The sequence below is a fragment of the Macaca thibetana genome, chromosome 9 (assembly GCF_024542745.1).
Source record: "Macaca thibetana thibetana isolate TM-01 chromosome 9, ASM2454274v1, whole genome shotgun sequence".
NCBI classification, from domain to species: Eukaryota; Metazoa; Chordata; class Mammalia; order Primates; family Cercopithecidae; genus Macaca; species Macaca thibetana.
In genome coordinates this window covers 105272048-105294607 of record NC_065586.1, presented here as the reverse complement: position 1 = coordinate 105294607, position 22560 = coordinate 105272048, and positions in this window count along the sequence as shown.

Genomic DNA, 22560 nt, shown 5'->3' with positions numbered 1-22560 from the left:
TTGGTCGAAAATTCTCTTTGTTGTTGTGTGTCTGCCAGGCTTTGGTATCAGGATGATGCTGGCCTCATAAAATGAGTTAGGCAGGATTCCCTCTTTTTCCATTGATTGGAATAATTTCAGAAGGAATGGTACCAGCTCCTCTTTGTACTACTGGTAGAATTCATATGTGAATCCTTCTAGTCCTGGACTTTTTTTGGTTGGTAGGCTATTAATTATTGCCTCAATTTCAGAGCCTGTTATTGGTCTATTCAGAGATTCAACTTCTTTCTGGTTTATTCTTGGGAGAGTCAATGTGTCCAGGAATGTATCCATTTCTTTCAGATTTTCTAGTTTATTTGCATAGAGGTGTTTATAGTATTCTCTGATGGTAGTTTGTATTTCTGTGGGATCAGTGGCGAAATACCCGTTATCATTTTTTATTGCATCTATTTGATTCTTCTCTATTTTCTTCTTTAGTATTCTTGCTAGCGGTCCATCAATTTTGTTGATATTTTGAAAAAAAAAAAAACAGCTCCTGGTTTCATTGATTTTTTGAAGGGTTTTTATGTCTCTATCTCCTTCAGTCCTGCTCTGATCTTACTTATTTCTTGCTTTCTGCTGGCTTTTGAATTTTTTTCTTCTTGTTTCTCTAGTTCTTTTAATTGTGATGCTAGGGTGTCAATTTTAGATCTTTCCTGCTTTCTCTATGGGCATTTAGTGCTACAAATTTCCCTCTACACACTGCTTTATATCTGTCCCAGAGATTCTGGTATGTTGTGTCTTTGTTCTCATTGGTTTCAAAGAACATCTTTATTTCTGCCTTCATTTTGTTATTCAACCAGTCATCATTTAGGAGTAGTTGTTCAGTTTCCATGTAGTTGTGCTGTTTTGAGTGAGTTTGTTAATCTTGAGTTCTAATTTGATTGCACTGTGATTTGAGAGATGGTTTTTTGTGATTTTTGTTCTTTTACATTTGCTGAGGAGTGCTTTACTTCCAATTATGTGGTCAATTTTAGAATAAGTGTGATGTGGTGCTGAGAAGAATGTATATTCTGTTGATTTGGGGTGGAGAGTTCTGTAGATGTCTATCAGGTCTGCTTGTTGTAGGGCTGAGTTCAATTCCTGTATATCCTTGTTAAACTTCTGTCTCATTGATCTGTCTAATATTGACAGTGGGGTGTTACAGTGTCCCATTATTATTGTGTGGGAGCCTAAATCTCTTTGTAGGACTTGCTTTATGAATCTGGGTGCTCCTGTATTGGGTGCATATATATTTAGGATAGTTAGCTCTTCTTGTTGAATTGACCCCTTTACCATTCTGTAATGGCCTTCTTTGTCTCTTTTGATCTTTGTTGGTTTAAAGTTTGTTTTATCAGAGACTAGGATTGCAACCCCTGCTGTTTTTGGCTTTCCATTTTCTTGGTAGATCTTCGTCAGTCCCTTTATTTTGAGGCTATGTGTGTCTGCTTATGTGAGATGGGTCTCCTGAGTACAGCACACTGATGGGTCTTGACTCTTTATCCAATTTGTCAGTCTGTGTCTTTTAATTTGGGCATTTAGCCCATTTACATTTAACGTTAATACTGTTATGTGTGAACTTGATCCTGTCATTATGATGTTAGCTGGTTATTTTGCCTGTTAATTGATGCAATTTCTTCGTAGCATCAGTGGTCTTTACAGTTTGGTATGTTTTTGCAGTGGCTAGTACAGGTTGCTCGTTTCCATATTTAGTGCTTCCTTCAGGAGCTCTTGTAAGGCAGGCCTGGTGATGACAAAATCTCTCAGCATTTGCTTGTCTGTAAAGGATTTTATTTCTCCTTCACTTATGAAGCTTAGTTTGGCTGGATATGAAATTCTAGGTTGAATATTCTTTTCTTTAGGAATGTTGAATATTGGTCCCTCACTCTCTTGTGGCTTGTTGGGTTTCTGCTGAGAGATCCGCTGTTAGTCTGATGGGCTTCCCTTTGTGGGTAATCTGACCTTTCTCTCTGTCTGCCCTTAACATTTTTTCCTTTTTTTCAGCCTTGGTGGATCTGACAATTATGTGTCTTGGGGTTGCTCTTCTTAAGGAATATCTTTGTGGTGTTCTCTGTATTTCCTGAATTTGAATGTTGGCCTGCCTTGCTAGGTTGGGGAAGTTCTCCTGGATAATATCCTGAAGAGTGTTTTCCAACTTAGTTCCATTCTCCCCATCACTTTTAGGTACACCAATCAAATATAGATTTGGTCTTTTCTCATAGTCCCATATTTTTTGGAGGCTTTGTTTATTTCTTTTTACTCTTTTTTCTGTAAACTTGTCTTCTCGCTTTATTTCATTCATTTGCTCTTCAATCACTGATATCCTTTCTTCCACTTGAACGAATTGGCTATTGAAGCTTGTGCATGCATCATGAAGTTCTTGTGCCATGGTTTTCAGCTCCATAAAGTCATTTAGGGTCTTCTGTACACTTTTTATTCTAGTTAGCCATTCATCTAACTTTTTTTCAAGGTTTTGAGCTTCCTTGTGATGGGTTAGAACATGCTCCTTTAGCTCAGAGAAGTTTGTTATTACCAACCTTCTGAAGCCTACTTCTGTCAACTTGTCAGTCATTCTCTGTCCAGCTTGTTCAGTTGCTGGCAAGGAGCTGTGATCCTTTGGAGGAGAAGAGTAGCTCTGGTGTTTAGAATGTTCAGCTTTTCTCCTCTGGTTTCTCCCCATCTTTGTGATTTTATCTACCTTTGGTCTTTCATGTCTGTGACCTAAAGATGTGGTTTTGGTGTAGATGTCCTTTCTGTTGATGTTGATGCAATTCATTTCTGTTTGTTAGTTTTCCTTCTAACAGTCAGGTCCCTCAGCTGCAGGTCTGTTGGAGTTTTCTGGAGGTCTGCTCCAGACCCTGTTTGCCTGGGTATCACCAGCAAAGGCAGCAGAACAGCAAATATTGCAGAACAGTAAATATTGCTGCCTGATCCTTTCTCTAGAAGCTTCATACCAGAGTGTCCCTCCGCCTTTATGAGGTGTCTGTCAGCCCCTACTGGGAGGTGTCTCCCAGTTAGGCTACATGGGGTTCAGGGACCCACTTGAGGAAACCGTCTGTCTGTTCTCAGAGCTCAAACGCCATGCTGGGAAAACCACTGCTCTCTTCAGAGCTGTCAGATAGGGAAGTTTAAGTCTGCAGTTGTCTGCTGCCTTTTGTTCAGCTATGCCCTGCCCACAGAGGTGGAGTCTGTAGAGGCAGTAGTCCTTGCAGAGCTGCAATGGGCTCCACCCAGTTCGAGCTTCCAGGTGCTTTGTTTACCTACTCAAGCCTCAGTAATGGTGGATGCCCATCCCCCAGCCAGGCTGCAGCCTCACAGATTGATCTCAGACTGCTGTGCTAGTGGTGAGCAAGGCTCCATGGGTGTGGGACCTGCTGATCCAGGCATGGGAGAGAATTTCTTTGTCTACCAGTTGCTAAGACCATGGGGAAAGTGCATCATTTGGGTGACAGTATACTATTTTTCCGTGTACAGTCTGTCATGGCTTCCTTTGGCTAGGAAAGGGAAATTCCCCTGACCTCTTGTACTTCCTGGGTGAGGTGACACCCCGCCCTGCTTTGGCTCACCCTCCATGGGCTGCACCCACTGTCCAGCTAGTCCCAATGAGATGAACCAGGTACCTCAGTTGGAAATGCAGAAATCACCCGTCTTCTGCATCGATCACGCTGGGAGCTGCAGACCAGATCTGTTCCTGTTTGGCCATCTTGGAATGGAACTCAAATACAGATTTTCTTATGTTGCCTTCAGTACATAGATTTTTTCCCCCAATAATTTGATCCCATGGGTAGAAAATAATATAATACAAAAAAAGAATTTACTTCCAATTATTTTTCTTCCAACTTTATTGATGACGTAAAAAGACAATCCACTGAATGTGAGAAAATATTTGCAAATCATATACCTTATAAAGGACTTGTATCTAGAATAGATAAATTTATCACTCAATAATGAAAAGATATTTAATATTCAATTTAAAAATGGACATTAGATTTGAAAATACATACTTCCATAGAAGATATACAAATGAACATGGAGCACATGAAATGATGCTAAATATTATTTGTTATTAGGGAAATACAAATAAAAGTCACAGTGATATATCACTTCACACCTACAATGATGGCTAAAATTTTAAAATGGCAGATAATGACAACTTTTGGCAAAGGTGTAGAGATATTGGAACTGTCATACATTGCTGGTGTCAAATGTAATATTTGTTACATGACCCGGAAATTCCACTCTTTGGTATATTTTGAAGAGGAATGAAAACATATGTCCACACAAAAAAAATTGCACACAAATATTCATAGAATTGTTATACATAATAACCCCCAAAATGGAAATAACCGGCATGTCCATGAACTGATGAGTAGATAAATGAAATGTGGTATATTACTACAATAGGATTTTGTTCTGCCATGACAAGGAATGAATTACTGATACATGCTACAACATGAATGATCCTTGAAAACTTGCTATGTGAAAGAATACATACACAAAAGGGAACTTACTATTTGATTCTGTGGGAAATTAATGAAGATCATACAAATGAAAACAAGCAAAGGCTATTTATTCAGAGCTTGTTGTAGCAAGGAAAGCAGCCACCATCACTTGCATTTAGCAGAGACTCTAAGGCAGAAGAGTGGAAAGCTTTATAATGGAAAAAAAAGGGGAAGGCAGGTATGTACTGACTGGAGGCTGTTGATGTGGGAAGCTGTAGGTCGGCTAACTAGAAGTAGTGCTTCCTAAGTAATTGATTACGGTGCATGTTTTGCTTTCTCTGATTGGTCCTAACTTGGAAACAGGGACAAGAACTAGGAAAGCTGTCAGTTACTAATCAAGTCCTAGCAACTTTAGGCCTATTACTAAGGGTTTGTTGTCTGATTTTCTTTTCTTTTCTTTTTTTTCAAATTATACTTTAAGTTCTAGGGTACATGTGCACAACGTGCAGTTTTGTTACATAGGTATACATGTGCCATGTTGGTTTGCTGCACCCATCGACTTGTCATTTACATTAGGTATTTCTCCTAATGCTATCCCTCCCCCAGCCCCAAACCCCCTGACAGGCCCTGGTGTGTGATGTTCTCCACCCTGTGTCCATGTGTTTTCATTGTTCAATTCCCACCCATGAGTGAGAACATGCAGTGATTGGTTTTCTGTCCTTGTGATAGTTTGCTGAGAATGATGGTTTCCAGCTTCATCCATGTCCCTGTAAAGGACATGAACTCATCCTTTTTTATGGCTACATAGTATTCCATGGTGTATATGTGCCACATTTTCTTAATCCAGTCTATCATTGATAGACATTTGGGTTGATTCCACTATTGTGAATAGTGCTGCAATTAACATACGTGTGCATGTGTCTTTATAGTAGCATGATTTATAATCCTTTGGGTATATACCCAGTAATGGGATCACTGGGTCATCTGATTTTCTAGACGGATTATTGAAGGTAGTAGGTTGACATCCTGGGCCAGCTGCTGCAGGCTTTAGGCCAGGGTTCTATTTTTAGATATATACACTATCTATTGATCTTCTGTGTCTGCAGTCTCTAAATTCATTATATGAAATGTTCAGAGTAGGCAAAATCTTACAGTTGGGAAGTGGATTAGGATTGCCTAGTTCTGGATGCGTGGGGTGAGGACTGATTGTTAATTTAGTGGATACATGGTTTCTTTTCAAGTTGAAGAAAATATTCTAAAATTAGATTATGATGATACTCTCACAACTTTACAATCTTAGTAAAAAAATTGAATTTTATACTTTATATGGGTGAACTTTGTTATTTAAATTATATATCAAAGCTTTTAAAATAACTTACTAATTGTTTTATTGATTTGAAACAATTTTTTGAATGTATTTGGCCAAATGCATTCATAATTACAATTAATTTTACTGTTTTTTATTGTATTAATTTGACTATTAGAAATTCTAAACTTTCTTATGTGTCTAACATTTAATTTTTGTTTTACATCTTTGGTCTAATTGGAAGACAACTTTGAAAAAGTGATTACACATGTAAAGAATGTTATGAAAGTAGAAGTTTAGTAGAATCGTTGGTGTTATTATTTTGCCTTTTGTAAACATAGATGAGCAAAGTGAAATTCTTAAGAATTTGTTAGGAAGATACAGGGGCAAGAACCTCTGCCTTTTTACTCTTCGTTTAGCACTCTACTCTTCCGTCTCACAACTACCTCCATGGTAGGCAAAGAACTACCGGCTTCTTTGAACTGTTAACGACTTCAGAGGCTTTGACTACATTGAGAATATGATAAAAGTTATTGATATTCTTAAGGGGAAAAAAAACACACTTATGAACTATGATGAAATCTGTTGTTTTGTCTGCGTAAGTTTCATCCACACTTCCAGTAACACCAAGCAAACCTTTTTTGAGGAATCATCCTTCTCCTACTCACAGTCCTTGTAATTTGGAAGAGAAGGAAAGGAATACTCACCTGTTCTAGTCTCAGTGATTGGTTTAGGAATGAAGGCTTTACTTCAATTGGCCAAATTTGGAGGTTTTAGGAAGAAAGAGCTCCTCTTTTGCTGAACTCAAAGCACAAAGAGTCTAAGATTTTCAGGGCTATCACTTGGAAACAGCTTGCCTGAGACATGGACAATAATACACCCTAGATATCACTTCAGCCTCTGGACCCAGTCCTGTGAAAAACAAATTTATCAGTTACAGAAGTCAATAAATAAATAAAATATTTCTGATTAAGCTGATCCTAGATAGATTTTCTGACATTTACAACAGAAAAACAAACAACAAACAAACAAAAAAAAACAAAACCCCTTGTTGTTTTCCAACCTGAACACAGGTGTTTTTATAGATATTATTTGGCACAGCCACAGATTTCATCTTAAGTATCCCTGGGATATATCATTGGTAAGCTGGGAGTTGTCTTCTGGAGTTTGAACAGTGCATAATGAATGTGCTTAGACTGCATATTTTCTTTGAGAATCATCCTACCTGCTTGTTTGGTGAAGGTGGGATTTATACATCACAAGCCTGTATCCTCTTTTTCCTAGCAGGTGAGATGATCACCAATCATATCCAATAGAGAGTGGTATTTAATTTAGACTTTACCCAAATCACCCATTTATTTATAATATGATGGTCCTTGGACCACATAGGAATACGTAGGTCAATTTTCCTCAATGTTCTCCCTTGCCACCACCGCCAGTCCCAGCATAACCTCAGAGTCCCTGTTAGAATTTAGTTTGGATATCAAATGATATTATAGTTGCAATAAAGTATCTTCTGAATTTGATTTGCATACAGTCCTCTGTGAATAATGTTGGGGAATTTTGAGGAATATTTGGATTTGTGGCTAAGTCTGTAATCTGACTTTCGAAACTGAAAATATGTGTGGATTTCTTTTCTCCTACTTCATGAGTGTGGGAAAAGACATTTCATGGCATGAGTGCTCACCTACAAAATGGACTCATGGACATCTGTCTGCTTTGGGAAACAGAAGGCATCTGATGGATGGGAGGAGAGCACCTGTGAATTCAAAGCCCATTTGCACACAACATTCATTACTAGTGGGTTTGCACAGGACAATGCTTTACTTACTTTCTGGAACCAAGTATATGGAACAGTCTGGCTTCAGAGATGCCTAATAACTTTTGAAAAGTGTTATGTTAGGAGAGAAACATTCATGACTTCACAGAACAGTTGCTGGAATTAACCACTGAAGGAAGCTGCCTGCTTCAGCTGCTGGTGTAAGGAATAGAAAGCCACAGCTGTAATCTTGGAGCAGCTGCTGAAAGTTATCACAGCACTATCTGTACTAATTAGGTACTATCCATCTGCAAGGGTTTCACTAGCTCCCAGAGGGTGGTCGAAGAAGGTAAGGCACAGCTCCCACTCTAGGCGATTTTGCAATCTGGAAAAAGACTGAGCCATCTTAAGTGCTTCACCTATGCAATGGGGATAGCAATAACTATCTCACAAGGATTCCAGTGTAAATTAAATGCTGAAGTTTTTTACAATATGAAACACTTCATCCTGGACCATGATAAAAGTCTCAAGTATGTGGTTGATCATGATGACTCTTATCTCTTCATTGGAAATCAGGAGATATAGAATAATCTTTTGGCTTTTGATAGGTCAAGAATTGGACAACCCTGATCAGGATGTTTGATTCGGTTGCAGTAAAGGGGACAGGGAAACAGCCCCCATCATGAGTTCATTGAGAGTGTCTTTATTTTTTGCATTATCCCAACTGGAACCTAGGGATCATGGTTTCTTCTCCCATTTCCAGATATTGTCACAATTCAGGCATAGGCATGTGTGTGTGTGTTTCACATTAATGCAAGATATTATAATTGCTTACTTGGCAAGTTTTCAAAACGTATCTGGGGAACAAATATTGACTCAGGTGATCCATTTTCCTGGGTGACAGGCATTTATTGAGCCCTCAATCTGTGCCAGGCACTGCATTAAGAATATTTCATCTCATGTAGTGTTTACATGAACTATGCAACCTGGGTGCTAATATCAATCCTATTTTATAGATAAGATGAGTGCGGCTAACTTTCTCAGTAATGCAGCTGATTGTTACTAGAATTGGGATTTAGTCCCAGCTGTTCTTATTCCAGAGGTCACATTTTTAGCCATTATGATTTTGAGATAGCTTGATGGATGGTCTGAGGTTTTCAGAGCATTAGGATTATTGATTCTAGTCCAAATGTTCAGTCTTACTTCTTGAGAGACTTTTGGCTCTGTAGACATGGAGTAATGTAAATGCTTTTCCCAAGCAAGATTCTGTGGCACCCTGATCAACTGTGACTCCCATGTCTTGAAACACACCCAATGTTCATCCACCCCTACCACAGCCCTTGATACCCACCCATTATAATCTGCTGGGCTAAGCCCAGGCAAGGTTAGATTTTTCATTGTTAATCTACTCCATCAAAAGCATTTAGCCAACTCTCTATATCCAGAGTCCTGAAGACCACCTAGATGTGAATCAGTTGGGGAATGAAATAATTAGTTAAAATGTAGATCTAGGGCCCAGTGCGATGGCTTACACCTGTAATCTCAGCACTTTGGGAGGCGGAGGTGGGTGGATCACCTAAGGTCAGGGGTTCAAGACCAGCCTGGACAACATGGTGAAATCCCATCTCTACTAAAAATATAAAAATTAGCCAGGTGTGGTGGCAGGCACCTGTGATCCCAGCTACTCGGGAGGCTGAGGCCGTAGAATCACTTGAACCTGGGAGGCAGAAGTTGCAGTAAGCAGAGATGGCACCATTGCACTCCAGCCTAGGCAACAAGAGTGAAAACCCATCTCAAAAAAAAAAAAAAAAAAAAAAAAAGTAAATCTATAGGTCTCACTCCTAGAAATTCGGAGTCAGTTGGCCTTGTTCATGGCACAGGTATCTGCTTCTGTAAGAAAGTGCCCCCAGTGTTTCTGACTTATGTTTCTGTATCATAATGAGGAATACTAGTGTATATATAAATAAATTCTCCAGAAAATGTGACCTTTGTCCTTAAAATTAGGGTTTTGTTAAAAATATAGACAGAATGTTAACATGATCAAACATAAATGATCAAATTTAATATAATACATGTAAATTTAAATATATTCATTCCTTTTCTGATATTGGATACATGCTCTTTTCTAGTTACAAACATCTAACTTGCCTGCCGTGACCATCTTATCTTTTTCAAAGTGTTTTCATGTCTCAATTTTATGATTTAAAATTCAAGAGATCCAAATGAGGAGAACAGGTGTCATTCCCATTTTACAGCCAAGGAGACTGAGGCTAAACAAGGTTAGCTGGCCTTTTTAAGTTACTAAGTTAAGTCTCAGTTTGTAACTGCTGATTTTGGGTCTCTTTATGTGACAGGGCAATGCCTTAAATTGCAATCAGAATGGCCACTAGTATATAGAGATCACTGCAAGGGCAGACATTAACTCCCAGGCTAGAGGACAACCAAAATGTGATGGATGAAGGAGGGTGTCATCTGCAGGCACCTTGGGTATGAGGTCACTCTGAGAAGGATGTCCTTTCAGAAGTAGCACATCCTTCTTTAGTTGTTCTCAGCTCTGCCTTTGATATTCATGCTTAAGTCCAAGCCAGAAGGTAAGAAAGATAACATGAAAATAACTCAGAAATCATCTAGTCCAGACCACTCATTTATTCCCAAGGACCAAGTGGGAATGAATGATTCATCCATAGTGGCTAAAACAAGTTAGTGACAGAATCTGTGCCAGAATGTCCATCTGCTGAGGCTCCTTGATAAGGTGGAATAAACTAGAGGCAAGCAGACTAGGCTTTGAAATTTTCCTCTGCCCCTCACTGGCTTTGTGGCTTTGGGTAAATCACTGAACATTTCTCAGCCTCAGGCTCTTCATTTGTGATAGGAGGAAAATAACCAAGAGCCCCATTCCGGTTTATTAAATTACCTATAGCATTTCACAGCACCTGGCCTCTGACTCAGGGTAAGTCTCTGGTGAATAATGGTTTTCTTCTCACCCAGTCTCCCTTTATTTCAAAGCTCATCTCTCAGGCCTCGTCTAACACCAAATAGCTACTACAATATATACTGACTCTCAGATGCTGTCACATTTGTAAAGCAATATCCTACTACTACATATTCATGAATGCAATTCAGGCTCCAGGGCTGCAGCCTTTGACTCTGCAAATTTAAATCTGGATATTAACAAAAGTTTCTGCAGGTGTCTGTGTACTATATTAGCTAGAAGCAGAAAGGTAAACAGGCAGTGAACATGTAGAGGAAATTTTTTTGGGGAGCAGTAGAAAAGGAATGCCCATATGATGAACTCCTGTTGAGTCAACAGCACCCCATACTGTAAATGCTTTGGGGCTGGGACTGTCACTATTCTATTCACTACTATTTCTGTAGCAGAGAGCACAATAGCTGACATATAGTGATACATGGTGATTACTACAAGACATAGTTAATGCATATTAATGAAGGGAATCTCTGACTTTAGCTCTTACTAGTTCCCCATGTTTTGTTGTTGCTCATTTATTTCATTTTGATTACTCCTTTTCCTCTAGCTGTGCTTTAACCTCCTAAAAGATGGTTTCTGATAAAATTAGTCACACAAGTAGCTTCAATTTCTAAAGTGTCTATTTTTTATAACAGGTCCTGTGGGGCACATATCACAAACTCAATCCTCTCACATTTTTTATGCAGTGGATTATTATTCCCATTTGACAGATGAAGAAACAGAAGTTAAGTAACTTGCCCATGATCACACATCCTGTTGAATTCAAGCCTTGTATTCTTTGCCACCATGCTTCTGCTCTGTCTCATACAGTGTTTTGCAGAGTCTGCATTTGCTAGTGCTAAATATAAACCATGATTAGCAGAGCTGGGTAAGGTAAAAATCTGACATGAAGAGTGGGGCTTTCTCTGCCTGCTTCCATTCCGGGCAGCCATTCTGCTATTCTAGGGCTGCCATGGCCTTGGGTCTCCATTACCATATGCTATTTAGGCCTATCCCAGCAAGTGCTTTCCTGCCGTTTTTCTAACAAACTCTTTTGTTTGGTTTTGTTCGCTGTCATTTATAAAATGCTCATGATGACCTAGAATCTGTGTTCTAATCATTATATAGAATGCATTATTTAGTTCTCACACTAACCTATGAGATGAGTGTTGTTATTTTTCCAATTTTAAAGATGTGGAAATTGAGACTCAGGAATTTTAAGAAACTGAGTCAAGGTCATAGACATAAAACTCATTCCACTGTAACTTTCTATTTATTCTTTGCTCCTGGCTCAAGGTTCTAAATGCAGAATGGCTGCATGGGCTACTGACATAACCATACCTTAGAGTTATCGTTTGTGAAGATTTTAAATAATCTCTCCCATTTGATCTTCACACAATCCCTAAGTGAATGCAGAACAACCTGGATTAAAAAATCATAAGTACCAGACAGTAGCCAGTCTAGATGAAAAGCCTTGGTCTCCTGTCTTCATTAATCACTTCTCACTGCACCATCAACCTTCCAAGTATTATTTCTGCATTTAATCAGGGGCCTTTCCCCAAGCGAGTGTCTGAAGGTAGAAATTACTGATCCCATACTTGGACCATAGGGACGTATTTGTCAGAAGGAGTATCTTTTGTGTTCCTTCAGCCTCACGACCACATTGACTGTCCTATTTCACTGGAAGGCCAACCTTTTCTTTAAACTGACATTGAACTTAGGTTATGTTCAAAGAGGATTAGGATATATAATCTTTTAGAGACAGGAGAGTTTGGGAATGGAAACTCAACTTCTGACTGGATGCGGTAGCTCATGCCTATAATCTTAGCAGTTTGGCAAGCTGAGGTGGGAGGACCACTTGAGCCCTGGAGTTTGAAACCAGCCTGGGCAACATAGTGAGATCCCATCTAAGAAAGAAAGAGAGAAAGAGGTGGTGAGTGCCTGTAGTCCCAGCTACTCAGGAAGCTGAGGCAGGAGAATGGCGTGAACCTGGGAGGCGGAGCTTGCAGTGAGCCGAGATGGTGCCACTGTACTCCAGCCTGGGTGACAGAGTGAGACTCCATCTCAAAAAAAAAAAAAAAAAGAAAGAAAGAGAGAGAGAGAAGGAAAGAAAGAGAGAGAGAAGGAGGCAGAAAGGGAGGGAGGGAGGAAGGAAGGCTTAACTTTCTTGTTATAAAGAATGGTTTATTTGAATTTCAACTGTTTTTTTAAAATATTCATTTATTTTGTTATGCAAAAGCAAATTTCCTTAAAAAAATTGTACATATTATGATTTCATTGAATTTAGTATAACTATTTTTCTATTTACGTATTTATTCTTTTTTTTTTTTTTGTTTTGTTTGTTTTTCTTTTTGAGACGGAGTCTCGCTGTGTCGCCCAGGCTGGAGTGCAGTGGCCGGATCTCAGCTCACTGCAAGCTCTGCCTCCCGGGTTTTTACGCCATTCTCCTGCCTCAGCCTCCCGAGTAGCCGACTCCAGGCGCCCGCCACCTCGCCCGGCTAGTTTTTTGTATTTTTTAGTAGAGACGGGGTTTCACCGTGTTAGCCAGGATGGTCTTGATCTCCTGACCTCGTGATCCGCCCGTCTCGGCCTCCCAAAGTGCTGGGATTACAGGCTTGAGCCACCACGCCCGGCCGATGTATTTATTCTTATTAAGTAGAAAGACAGAAGAAATGATGTTCAGCAAATGGCAGTGCCATTTTATGCCCTCCTTGGGATATGAACTTTACAGTGATTTCTTTTAAATCATTTTTTTTTTGGTATGCTTTTGCATTGCTTATTCGTTAAAAGTTTTAAAAAATATTTTATTTTCAGAAATCATTACTAAAGAAAAAAAACTAGTAAAGTAGTTTCTGATACCTGCTGTAACAAAGTACCAGAAGTTTGGTGGCTTAAAACAATTAAAATTTATTTTTTATAGCTCCGGAGATTAGAATTGTCAAGTCACTATCACTGGACAAAATTGGCAGGGTTGCGCTCCTTCTGGAGAATCTGTTCCTTGCCTCCTTTAGCACTGATGGCTGCCAGAATTCCTTGGTTTGTGACTACATAACTCCAATATTCACGGCCAGTGTCTTCAAATTATCTCTACTCCATCTGCACATTGTCTTCTCTGTATGTAGTCAAGTTTTACTTTTATAAGGATACATGTTATTGAATTTAGGACCCACCTAAATAATCCAGAATAATCCATCCATCTCAAAATCCTTAATGTAATCCTATCTGCAAAATCACCTTTGTCAAGTAAGGTAATATTTACAGGTTCCAAGGATTAGAAGCTGATATTTTTGGGGGCCATTATTCAGCCTACTACAAATAGTTTCAAAGGGAGAATAAGAAACAATAATTCCATACTTGCTTTTTAAATGAATTTCTGCAGCATGAAACCTTAATTTCATACCCTGCATCCACTACATTAATCTATGTTTAAATAAACTGCCTCTGGCTAGTCCTAGTTTGCATCCATTGTTTATGGAATTAATATACTCTCTGTACTCTTAACCATGCCTAGGTTTCTGTGATAAAGTATATGGTCACTCTCCATATGTTGTAGCATATATCCACAAAGCCAGGTATATTAGTCCATTCTCATGCTGCTAATAAAGATATACTCAAGACTGAGTAATTTATAAAGAAAAAGAAGTTTAATGGACTCACAGTTCCACATGGCTGGGGAGGCCTCACAATCATGGCAAAAAGTAAAGGAGAAACAAAGTTGTGTCTTACATGGCAGCAGGCAAGAGAGCATGTGGGGTAACTACCCTTTATAAAACCATCAGATCTCATGAGATTTCTTCACTATCATACGAACAGCATGGGAAAATCCCACTCTCGTGATTCAATTACTTCCCACCAGGTCTCTCCCATGACATGTGGGGATTATAGAAAAAGCAATTCAAGATGAGATTTGGGTGGGGACACAGCCAAACCATATCACCAGACTCTTTCAGGCTTATGGAAATAATGGTTTTAGAGGCACAGAATCTCACTGGGGACAATGTGTGGTCACCACATTCCACTATAGACTGGATGCAAAATGGGGAGAGAAGCTGCCTCTCAAGGCAGATGCCAATTGACAATGAGAAGGTATCTCAGCAGACCAGGGCTGGAACCCAAGTGACTCCCCTAATGGGTCTGAGGATGTGTGTGGGCAGAGTGACTGACAATAGACATTTAAGATGCTGTAGGGTCTTTTGCTTTAACCTGGCTTTGTAATGGTGTCTGCAATTGCAGAGCAATAAGAACAAGGCCATTCATCTGCTGGTGTTCTTTGCTCGACCACATGGCCACAAGAAGACTCAGCATCTTCTTCATTCCACACAAACACCATCAGTAAGTATGCTTGATGTTGGGATGGCCTCTGGGCCAGTGCTCCTAGAGGGCTGCTGCTCTTTCATGCTCATATCCTTTTGCTTATGAATTATTCAGTGAAACTTGGAGAACAAGAACAGACTGGGGGGGAATGTGCTGGGAAAGATTTCAGTCTGTCCTGTTGCAGATAATTTGTTTAAAGAGTTGACTTCAGAAAGTTTTATTTGGTTTATCCCTCCCCTCCCCTCCTCTCCACTCCCCTCCGGTCCCATCCTCTCCCTTCTGTTCCTCTCCCTTCTCCTTCCTTCTGCTCCCTTCCCCTCCCCCCGAAATGGTCTTCTTCATAAGCCTAACAATAGGTACTACTATTATACCCTCTTTGTAGATAAGAGATCCCAGGTTCAAAGACGTTAAATAGTGTACCCAAAATTTACTAAGCTACAGGCTGAGCTGGAATTTAGCCTGGTCTGTGTGACTCTGGAGTCCATGCTGTTGACCATTGTACTTTACTCCTTGTCTCCCAAAGAGTGTAACAATTTTAACATGGACAACTCACATGGGAGATCACTAGACATCCTTCCTCTCTGTCCTCTTTCCTTGACATACAGAATAAAACTTAGTTTAATTGGACTGATTGAAATATGAATGCTTTAGCAGAGACCGAGTTGGATCAGAGTTATTTCCTATCCTGGCAATGTGTGTGTAGTCTAACTGGAAAGCTCTGATAAAGGTCTCTAGGGTAGATTCTTCTGGATTCAAGGTTAAGGCTAGGAGTTGGGGACAGTTCATTTAGCAAAGCAACATTCAAGATTATAAAATGCTCCTTTGCCTTTAATTCTGATGCATTTCCTCTGGTCCCTAACTTGGACCTAGGATTTCCCCATTAACCATATAAGTGAGATTAATAACTTAATAATGGCAGAGAATATAAAGTACCTAAGGAATAGCCTTGTCCTGATGAAACATTATTATTGGTAGTAAATGGTGGAGTAGTTAGTATTTATATAGTGTTCTATTTGGAGTGTACATTTGATTACTCATTCTTATACATACATTATAATCCCAATAGTTGTATTTTTGCTCTTTTATTTACCATGTTTGTATTTGCAGCATTTAAATATTTTTAATATTCAGCAAAATTAATGTTGATGAAAACCTGTGGCTTACTGTGTGATTTGGTGATTCATTTATTCATAAAACTTTTGCCTTTTTTGCTGAGACTCTGAAACCCAAGCCTCCTCCATCATTAAAAGCCTGAGTGAGCTGTTTGCAACCATCAACCCTAGAATTGAAACAGGAGCATTCCCTTATCCCCCTCAAAGGACATGTGACAGGGCTGTGGCTCACTCCTTCTGTTACTCCGACTGCTCAAAACCCTATGGGGAGCATGCAAATGGGCAGGTGCAGAGGCTGTGGGAGTGCTTTTGGGCTCCGGCCCCATGGCAGCATTGAGGGGTGGGTGTCTATGACTCCCAAAGCCCAAGTGGGCATGTGTTACAGTGTGCTCTTTCAGCTTTGATGTCTACAGATGGCTGGTATTAATCAGCTCAATAGATCCTCTGCCTTATTGCAAGGACAGAGGAGCAGTATGACAGACTGAGTTCTTGCCCAGTGTGCCAGAAAAATTGTATCACATGTGGGCTGGAAGGACGAATGCAAAGTTTTATTGAGTGGTGGAGGTGGCTCTCTGTGAGACAGATGGGGAACAGAAGAGGGGGATGGAGTGGGAAGGTGATCTTACCCGAGAGTTAGGCTGCCCAGCAGCTGGACTCTTCTCCAACCACCCCCAGCTAAATTTCCATTGGCATCCAGATGTCCTTTCTTTCCTCTCATTCTCTGCACCATTGCTGTTCTGCCGGTGTCTGGTGCTCTGCTCCTCTTGATGTTCAGCCACTTGTGTGTGTGCCCACTAAGGTCTTGGGTTTACATGGATACAGGATAGGGGGTGTGGCAGGCCAGAGTGGTCTTGGAAAAATGCAACATTTGGGCACAAAAACAGGAATGCCTATTCTCACATAGGTCCATTGGCACAGGTCTGATGGTAGAGTCCTTGCCAGGGACCCCGCCCTTTTCCACCCAACACTTCCCTGCCGCTCTCCCATATTAGAATCATCTGCCTTTAGTTAGTGGGCAATCTAATGATGCTTGGTATTGTTTGATTTATTGAGAAGCCCTTCTACTTGGAAGAGCTTCTCCATTAGGGGAATTCTCCTTTTCTGACTGCAAATTTGATTTTGATGCATGACTTTTCAGTCCCTTTAAATAGGCTGATTTTCTTTTTTTCTGTAAGAAGCAGAGCTCTCTTACCAGTTTCTGATTGTAGATTTACCTGGAAATTACCAAGTTAAGGATGTGTGGGTATAGATGTGCAAGGGAGTCCAGTTGGATATAGGAGAGATAATTGGTTAGGGAGTGTTCTACCAAGATATAGATGCAACAACCTGGTGAGCACCCTGGGAAATGGTGCAAAAGCCCAGTTAGGATTACTCTTAGAAGCATGGAAGCAGCCATGACCCAGTAAGTAAAGTTGAAATGCTACAGTTGCCATGGTAGACAGTGGAGGAAGGGACTGAAGGGCTCAGGGAAATGGACATGCTAGACTACCGCACTATATAAGGCCAGAGTACCCGACAGATGGCCATGCTTCACGCAGATACCTAGAGGATACACTGATTACCAAAATCATTAGGGCTGGGGAGGGCAACCATGCTGAAACTGGCCCAATTGTCTTATAGAACTTATATTTACAATTTTAAAAAAGAAATACAGAAATTGACTTTCCCTGGTCTTAAAATGTGAAACTTGCATTTGTCTTAGATCTGAGTTCCTTACTCAGGAAACTCACCCTCAGGCAAGGAACTGAAACTCACTAGATCACTGCATCCAGATAATGAGATGCCAGACTCCTCATTCATCATGATTACTTCCTTACTCCTCCGTAATTCCTGTTTTCTCACCTTGCCTGCTGTCTAAACACCCTAATTTTGCCCATTCAGGGAGAGGAATTTGAGACAGATCTCCCATATCCTTGAATGCAACATTCAAATAGAGCCTTCTTCTGTGGAAATACTCGTTGTCTCAGTGATTGGCTTTCTGTGCAGCAAGCAGCAGGACCAAGAGGGAACCCCTGGCATTTTGTTAACAGTATCACTAATAGTGGTCAGGGCTAGCTCTACTCTGGACTCTATGACTGGTAGTAGGAGAGAACAAGGCTCACTGAGAGCAATGTGATCAGAGAACACAAAAATTATAATAGCACTGAACCCCCGGTAGCATGTATGCCAAAAATTGAAGGAGAAGATGCTACAGAAAAGTGCTAGGAGGCCAGGCATGGTGGCTCACACCTGTAATTTCAGCACTTTAGGAGGCCGAGGTGGAAGGATCATTGGAGGCCAACAGTTTGAGACCAATCTGGTCAATATAGTGTGACCCCATCTCTACAAAAATAAAAAAAATTAGCCAGGCGTGGTGGCTCATGACTATAGTCTCAACTACTCAGGAGGCTAAGGCAGAAGGATCACTTGAGCCAAGGAGTTTAAGATTGCAGAGAACAATGATTATGCCACTGCATTCCAGCCTGGGTGACAGAGAGAGACCCTGTCTCCCTCCTCCACCCCCCCCCCCAAAAAAATAAAAATAAAATAAAAATAAAAAATGAAAATAAAAATGTGCCAGGAGACCAATATGCAACAGAAAGAAAAGAGTAAAAGCTAAAAGAGAAGGCACAGTTGGGAGCTTACAAAGAGGCACTCACCTCTAGGAGTAGAAAGAAGAGCACAGAAAGTTCAGGACTAGATACTGGGTCAGAGTGGCTAAACTCTAAAGATTAAAAGCTCCATCAAGGAAGGTCTACCCTGCTAAAGCCTACTGGGAAAAGAACAGGACCCTTTCAAGGGAGGTTTTGTTGCCCCAGCAGTCAGCAAACAGCTTTCCACTCTTTCACTTCAGGGATTACTTCATACAGAGACCTACATTCCCCAAGGGTATTCATGCCTTCCTGGGGTGGCCCATATTCAGTGACTGATTAAAGCAGGGCTATAAAAGCCTGGCCCTTTCGGCCCAGTGTGGGACAACTCAGACAGGCCATATATGCTCTTGCACTTCCAGTGGAGTTGGCCAAGACCTTGTAAACCTGTCTCACAGTTAGACTTTTGCTCCTGACCAATTCTGCTTCCTCCAACACTCTCCCACAGACGTTGGTTCTTAATAGATATCCAGCATGTCAAACTGCATCTTATTTGCTTCTGGAAAACCAGCCTCCGGCAGACCCTGAGAAACTTCAGGTCCACCTATCCTTTGGATAGAGTTAATATTCTTCCTTCCCGCATGGCAAGGAAAAACCCCTCAGTCTGAAGCATGGAGTGCCCTGTATAAGCAAGAGAGGAAGGTCCATTTACTGAAGCCTGTGGCAGGCCCATTGTGAGGCACAGTCCTACTTCCCCACCTAGAAGCCCTGTTCCTCTTTTTCTTGATTATGTTCTGGTGCCTGAACATTGCTTTCTGGAAGCAGACAGATGGAGTATCAATTGTAGAGAACACAGTTTGCTCAAGCTTTGTCATTCTTAGAATTTGAATGAGTTAATCACACAGGGATTATATTAGGTCTAAGAGTTCCCAAATATGATGCATTTAGAAGGCTTCAACACTCATACCTTGGAGCTGCCACATGTGGTAACAAACATATGACCTCCTCCCGGTCTTTGGGTGGTATTCTTCAAGCCGTTCTTAGTGTTGCTTCCAGACATTCACCATCGCTTTATTCTGGAGATGAGAGAATCGCATGATTCTGAATTCTTTCATCCATTTACCCCTGATCATTGAAAAGTGAAAATACAGCACAGTCTGACTGGGCAGTGGCCACCACACTTGGAGTTGGTGTCCAAGAGGGACAAGAATTGCAAATGCTTCCTTTGGTTTCTAATTTGGAAGATGGCAATTCTAATAGCTTTGCTCTTCTCTATCATAAAATGCCATATGGAGAGGTGTGTGTCATCTTTAGAGCTGCTAAAACTCAGGGCTTCAGCCTGCTACCATTTATAGCATTGAGTCACATTTAATAGGTCCCTATTTGACAGATTTAGAGTCCATCAGCTCCCAGAGAAAATTTATCCAAAGGGCCTCGGGATGGAAGAATTTGCCTGTCTGCAAAGAGGAGTGAGTGAAACATTTCCACACAGTCTTCAGCAGGTTTTAACCCATAAATCTGTCAGCAATCCTTACCTTCCATGTGTGTGAAATTATGGTAGCTCCTTTTTTCTTTATTGTCACTTTGTTGTTGTTGTTTTGAGACAGAGTTTCACTTTTCTTGCCCAGGCTGGAGTGCAATGGCACAATCTTGGCTTACTCCAACCTCTGCCTCTGGGGTTCAAGCAATTCTCCTGCCTCAGCCTCCCAGGTAGCTGCGATTATAGGTGTGCGCCACCACGCCGAGCTAATTTTTGTATTTTCAGTAGAGACAGGGTTTCACCACATTGGCTGGGGTGGTCTCAAACTTCTGACCTCAGGTAATCCACCTGCCTTGGCATCCCAAAGTGCTGGCATTACAGGCATGAGCCAGGGTGCGTGGCCATTTATTGTCGCTTTGAATTACGCACTCTGTGATATAGATAGATGAACTGTTCATAGGTGGCTACTGGAGCCATTGGAAGACAGAGATAAGTTTTATTTTCATGTCAACCTGCTCTGATTCAGTGTTTAGAGTGACATACAAGCAGGCATCAAGTTAAAAGATAATCCATGTTAAGTAAATTCAAACTACTTTCCATCATGACCAATGAGATGTTATCGGTACTATTGACAGCACTCACGGCTGCATTGATTTTCAGCCTGCTGAAAGCTGATGACACTATATTTGATACCAACTACCGAACTAGTTATAAACCACCTCCAAGGAAAAATTATATAAACTACAATTTGTTATATGGAGCTATGCTGCATTTCTGAAAATAAATGAATTTAGATACAAATTATCTGCAACAACAATTTAATAATGACCACTTAATGACGATTAAGAACTCCTACTATGTACTGCTCTTCAGATTCCACACCCTACTTGCCAGTTGTTCTCCCAGAAGAACGAGTACATTTTTCTTATCCCATAAAGGCGGTATGGGCTTTTGGCAGGTCTGCTACTGTGTGTTCACATGCTGAAAGTTTAATGCACTATCACATTTAATCTGTGCAAAACTCATTCAAGGTAAATATTATTACCTCCAATTTACAGATGCAGAATATGAGCCTTACAGAGGTGATAAAGCTTATCCAAGGTCAGACAACCAGTAAATGAAAGACTTATTTCAAGTCCTGGTCACTGAAATTGCAGAATGGTGGTTTATTTTCCCTTAGCAGGGTCTGCACTGCATCAGAGAGATGCATTTTTTTTTTTTCTTTTTTAGCCATCCCACCAGCCAAACTGAAAGAGATGCATTTTATGGAGAGAAACTCTGTCGTCTGCTAGTCAGATTAGATACAAGGTGGCATACCTGTAGTGTTCCCAGGTTGTTGTGGATGCTTTTGCTTATGGTTTTCTTGGATAATCCCAAAGCATCAGCTAGTGTGAAGTGAAACTTTAAAAAAAGAAACCGTGTTCTTTTTATTCTAAAAAAAGACGAGAGAAGAAGTCTTGCTCTTTTGGCTCCTTCAAATCTTTGCTTTGAGAATTGGCATAGGGTTTCTGTTCTACTTGACAACTAAGGAAAGCAAGTGCAAATAAAAGGAACAGAGAGGAGAGCCGTGGAAAAACTACAGAGAGGCTTCATGAGAATCTAGGAAGAGCTGAGTGACACACCTCTGCGCATCAGGACCTGAACCTCCAGAATGACAGCTCCCAGATGTCACTGTTCTCTCAGCCTCAACTCTCTTTCTCATGATCTCTCTGGGTTTCTCTGTACATTTGCTCTGTTAATTTTGTCCTAATCTGAGGCCTCTGAAACTTAATTTTTTATAACAGTACTGTATATATGGGCTGATAATCTCTACTTTCGTGAATCTCTCAAGTCTTCCATTTAGAATTAAAATTTCACTCCTGATAGAAGGGTCCTGGACTTGAGACATAAACTGGCCAGTCCATAGATGAGCAACCCCTACTCAGTTGCTATCCCTGGTCCAGTAAGCTGGGTCTGGGCTGGGAGAGAGTGGTAACAATGTGGTCATGTGATATATACTACACCCTCTGTAGGATACAGTGGCTACACACCTAGATACTAGGGGGGTCTCACTCCCTGCACGTCAGCTCTGAATTTATTCCACACTCCAGTGCCTCTTCCTCTATCTGCTTCAAGCCACTTCCTCTATCTGCTCCCCTTAGTATTAGCCCCCTTGGGCATCACTCTTCTTTCTGATGTGCCTGTTGGATTGCCAATACAATTTCAAGTAAGCCTCTTAGATCTAACCTGGGACTCCTTGAGATGTTCTCTCCCACACACATTCTTTTTTTTTTTTTTTTTTTTTTTGAGATGGAGTCTTGCTCTGTCACCCAGGCTGGAGTGCAGTGGACGGATCTCAGCTCACTGCAAGCTCCGCCTCCCGGGTTTACGCCATTCTCCTGCCTCAGCCTCCCGAGTAGCTGGGACTACAGGCGCCTGCCACCTCGCCCGGCTAGTTTTTTGTATTTTTAGTAGAGACGGGGTTTCACCGTGTTAGCCAGGATGGTCTCGATCTCCTGACCTCGTGATCCGCCCGCCTCGGCCTCCCAAAGTGCTGAGATTACAGGCTTGAGCCACCGCGCCCGGCCCCACACACATTCTTGAGCCTTCTCTAACTAAACATGCATTAGTCCATT